General features: G+C 33.9%; 1 non-coding gene across 1 annotated transcript; it reads right to left on the bottom strand.

Annotated features, from left to right (window-relative positions):
• Window positions 1-758: 758 nt before the first annotated feature.
• Window positions 759-865, bottom strand: LOC129665239 (U6 spliceosomal RNA). Its single transcript, XR_008718356.1, has one exon. It is a non-coding gene; the product is annotated as a U6 spliceosomal RNA (small nuclear RNA).
• Between the last annotated feature and the right edge of the window lie 4,445 nt (window positions 866-5,310).

Raw genomic sequence — 5,310 nt, forward strand, 5'->3', positions numbered from 1 at the left:
GTTTTGGTGTCTTTGTCAAAGATCAGTTGTCCATAAGTGTGTGGGTGTATTTCTGGGTCCTCTGTTCGGTTCCATTGATCCACCATTCTGTTTCTATGCCAGTACCATGCAGTTTTTAAAACTGTTGCTCTATAGTACAACTTAAGATCAGGGATGGAGATACCTCCAGAAGATCTTTTATTGTAGAGGATTGTTTTAGCAATTCTGGGTTTCTTGTTATTCTATATGAACTTGAGAATTTTTCTTTCCAGGTCTGTAAAGAATTGTGTTGGTAATTTGATGGGAATTGCATTAAATCTGTAGATTGCTTTTGGTAAAATGGCCATTTTTACTATGTTAATCCTGCCAAGCCATGAGCATGGGAGATCTTTCCATTTTCTCATATCTTCTTCTAATTCTTTCTTCAGAGACTTGAAATTTTTTTCATATGAGTCTTTGACTTCCTTGGTTAGGGTTCCTCCAAGGTATCTTATGTCATTTGTGGCTATTGTGAAGGGTTTTATTTCCCTAATTTCTTTCTCAGCCCTTTTGTCTTTTGTATACAGGAGGGCTACTGATTTTTTTGAGTTAATTTTGTATCCGGCCACTTTGCTGAAGGTGTTTATAAGCTGTAGGAGTTCCCTGGTAGAGTTTTTGGAGTCACGTATACTATCATATTATCTGCAAATAGTGATAATTTGACTTTTTCCTTTCCCATCTGTATCCCCTTGATCTCCTTCAACTGTCTTATTGCTCTAGCTAGGACTTCCAGAACTATGAAAAATATGGAACGCTTCATGAATTTGCGTGTCATCCTTGCGCAGAGGCCATGCTAATCTTCTCTCTACCGTTCCAATTTTAGTATATGTGCTGCCAAAGCGAGCACTTGTTTTTTTTTTTTTTTTTTTTTACGGACGCCTTCTCTATAGTCCCCATTATTTACTACATTCCTACCAACAAGGTAGAATGTTCTTCTCTTCCACATCCTTGACAACACTTAACTTCTTTTATATGTATAAAATCCACACAAAAATATTTAAAAACTTTTCTTTAGGTTTTTGAATTGCATTTTTCTGATGATGCTGAAATCATTTTCATATACTTACTGTCCATTTACTTGTCTTCTTTGGAGAAGTATCTACATAGGTCTGTTCCTCATTTCAAAGTCAGTATATTTACTTAGATGTGTGCTACTGACTTTTCTCATATACTTACATAATTTGTATAGTAACTTCTTACCAGATAGATCATTTGCTGATCTTGGATCACTCTGCAAGCTACTTTCTCAATGTTGTTTCCATTACTGCAGAGAGGCTGTTCAGCTTAATTCTATAGGCCTTAAATTTCTACTCTCTTTTTTCCAAGGTGTCATAAAAAAAAGAAATCGGTGTCTAGAACAATATAACAAAAACTTTTCCCTGTATATCATTCTTACAGTTTAGAAGATTTAAATTAAAGTTTCTGTTGTGCTGAATAAAAACAGTTGGTTTTGTATTTCATCGTCCTCCTTATGCATATATAGAACCACGGTAATTCAGGTAATTCACTTTATTTGTTGAAAAGACTGTACTCATGCTTTTGCATATTGCTGGGTCTTTTGTTTGAAGAACAGTTTTTCATAAGGGTGTTTTTACTACTAGTCTCTCTCTTTTGCTTTATCAGTTTATATTTTATTTTTTGCCAGAACCACCCAGCTATCCAACATATTTTAAATCAGGAGATATTGAATAAATAATAAACCTACTGATTTAACTAATAATAATTGATAAACGACATAGTAAGGATTGGAGGGAAAGCATTGTGACATGAATCAAAATAAAGTGGTGTGAAGTTCAGACTCTACTTTTGAGTAATTTGTGAATTTACTCAAGCCACAGCCAGTCTATCAAAATAAAATTATACAAAAATTTCAATTCTTGTTTGGATTGTTTGTAAGCCTCTTTTAAGCCTTGGTGTTTTCTAATTCTACAAAGACTAGACACAGAATATTTCATAAACACTGAACTCAAAATTAAATAGATAAATACAAGTCTAGTATACATTAAAATATCTAAGTAAACAGATCCATTTATCCTATGTCTATTAAATGTGGAATTATTCTACAAAGCCCATTTTGATAGCACTTGAGAAAATACCACCAATTTTCAATTATTAGGTACATGATTTCTTAGGTTATGGAGAAAAGAGGGGAAGAAAGTAGAGAGGGAGGAAGGAAGAAATGAAACTAAAAGGGTAAAGATAAGGCAGGAGAGAAAAAAAGACAGGAAACACACCAGGAGATCACTTAGGTCCCTTTTGAGCATAACAGACTCAATGCTCTAATGGTCTGGAGAAACACTAAGTGAAAGACAACTGCTTCTGACATTTTATCAATCTGTAATATATATATATATTAACATAATGCCTATATTGATCATATATATCATGATTTAGCCAACTGAGTAGGTGAGATTACAGGCTTGAACCATCAGTCATGGACATAGACAGACAGATAGATAGATAGATAGATAGATAGATAGATAGATAGATAGATAGATACTTATGAATATATTCATGTTGAGCATGTTAGTTTCATTACATGTGTATAAATAATTATCAAATCATGGTAAATATAATCTTAATTTCTTTCAAGAGTTGAAATTTCTAATATTCTTTCTAACTGGAAGCCTCAAATTTTACTCTTGAAGTTCTTTTCAAATCTATAATAAACCAGTGTGAGACACATTGGTGGAATGTACTTTAGCTATTGAATGAACTAAAGAGTGTTAGAACTCACTCCATTCTTTTTGTGTTGTTGTTGTTAGGAGTTATTTTTATAGTTCAGGGAATTGAACACAGGACTTGGTGTATTCTAGGTGTTTTCCATTAAGCTATGTCATCAGTCTTCTTTTCACCTTCCACGTGGTGATCACCTTTTCTAGGATAATCTAGAATACATGCTTAAGTTCAGGTGGAGCTTGGAATGGTGCTCTTCCTGATACAGCCACCTGAGTAGGTAGAAATTATAGGCTTGTGCCATCAGGCATGCCTCCTCCCTTCTTCCTATGTCTATCCAGTATCCACCTTTTCCCTCTTCCCTTTACTTCCCCCATCATTAGCTTTGAATGATCACTATTCTCTGCACTATTTCTATGTCTCAGTGTTTATATATCAATATTAATGTACTGTATTTGTCTTTGTATGATTGGTTTATTATATTTAGTGGCATGTGCTTCCAATATGAGGATACACTTTAGGAGGCTATTTATATAATTAAAATATCCAGGCCATTAGAAAAATATGATTTCATGTAATTGGTCTAATATTAGTATAATACAAATAATAGCACCTGATATAGAGGGATTAATTAAGAAAGATGTTTATGAACATAAACTATGCCTATATGTGAATTTTGTAAGCCTGGATAATGACAGGTAAAATGTTTCTTGCATTATTTCTTGTATTGTTAGAACAGTTAATAATAAATGCTTTAAATAGCATTTTTAAATCTGTATATGAGTCAAAGCTTTTACATAAGGTATCTTCCAGGAAAAATAAAAATAAAAAACACAGAAAAGATAATCATGTTTGCATCAACCTATAAAAATATGTGCATGATTTTGCAAAACATTGAATACTAAACTCAATATTTTGATACAATGGAATTAAATCCCACATAGATCCACAGTTAACATCTGAATATTTAGTGAGCACACTCAGCTTTACCAAAGCAAAGTCGAGGGGACAGGTGGCCCTTTGGAGCTGGTTTTAATAGAAGGCTCTGTGGAAGCATTGTTTTTAGTTAGTTAGTTAGTTTGTTTGTTTGTTTGTTTGTTTTGTCTCATAGAAATCTTCTCTTTGGAAAACTCTTGTAATGAAATCTTCCCAGAAGACAATCTTATCCACTGAGGCAAAGATTTATATAATTAGTAAATTTGGCATTTACTAATATAAAAACAAAATCCAGGAATTCAACTGATCATGTGTAACTCTTTGTTGCACAGATAAGTGACTGGAAGATAATAAATTACTGACTTTTAACTTTCCCATTGGAGTCACTTGAAGTGAATGTGAGACACCTTCACTGAAGAGCTAATTAGTCTTTTAAGCTCAGGCCTGGTTCTGTTTAATCCAAGACTCTACCTCAGAGGATCCTCTAGTTATCCCTTAGATGAATGGCTTATAAATCCATTCAGTGTCCTGGCCCTGCTTGTCTAGATTAAAATGTGGGTGCTCTAGGGTCTTACCCAAGTTTGATTGATAAAATACTTGGAAATTCTGAGCCACGTTCTTCTCTTGTTTCCCTGTTTCCTCGTCTAACGCTTGTGCATATCACATACTACTGGATTTTAGCAAATGTTGCAAATCAGATGGTTAAGCTACTTTCATGTCTGCAAGTTGTTAGCACGTGTAAATGGGGCTAATTATTAAATTTGCCTTGACGAAAGTCTGGTCTTTCATTCTTCAGCTTGTTTTCTCCTCTATTTTCTGTGTAATTTACCCTTAAAAATTCTCCCTATCCTAAAATCTGGTTATTGTTTTCTTTTTGTATTAATTATACTGATTGTTAAGAGATTCAATATACCTTAAATGTTGAGAACATCAAAAGAACTAATAGACAACATTTGAGAATGTGTGGGCAGCACAAGAACAGGTATTGTGAAAGTGAGGTAGAAATAAAACAGAATAATAAAAACTAGAAATTTACAATCTCTAGCTAAATTACTAATACTTTGCATACTTAATGCAAATGGCCTCATTCAACAACTATGGAAATACTTCACACAATTCATTAGTCCATAAAAATCTACCATTTGCCAGCTGTGTGTCCCCATAATTACCACAGAAAGTGTTTTTTCACCAGCCCATCCTCTTTTTATATGTTTCACTTCACACTATGTGACAAGAATTGTGTTTAATGCTGAGCAATAAGTGGTCCATAAAGCAGACATAATTCTGAACTTTTGGGACTTTATTGCAACATGGAAGATAGACATTAAACACAAAACTGCACATTAATTCAGTAGAATGCAGAGTGAGGTTTCTGGTTAGCTCTAGACACATATTGTCTTAGCACAGAGTCACTCCATCATTTATTGTACATCTACGTTATACCCTGTATTTTGGATGATGGCCTACTGAATTCACTTAATTCTACAGCAAGTGACCATTTGCTTGCCCATTTTATAGACTGTGGTACAAGTTCTCAGAGTGTGAAGAGTGAAGTTGGTGAATCCATCTTACATTGATCTTTTTGTTACATAACAGACAAGAATAACACTGTTTCATTGCCAACTGATCATGAAGGCACTCAGAGGTAGAGGGCTCTCTCTTAACATTATGCTACTGTCA

This window comes from Psammomys obesus, unplaced genomic scaffold (assembly GCF_907164565.1).
Source record: "Psammomys obesus unplaced genomic scaffold, mPsaObe1.curated_primary_1811, whole genome shotgun sequence".
NCBI classification, from domain to species: Eukaryota; Metazoa; Chordata; class Mammalia; order Rodentia; family Muridae; genus Psammomys; species Psammomys obesus.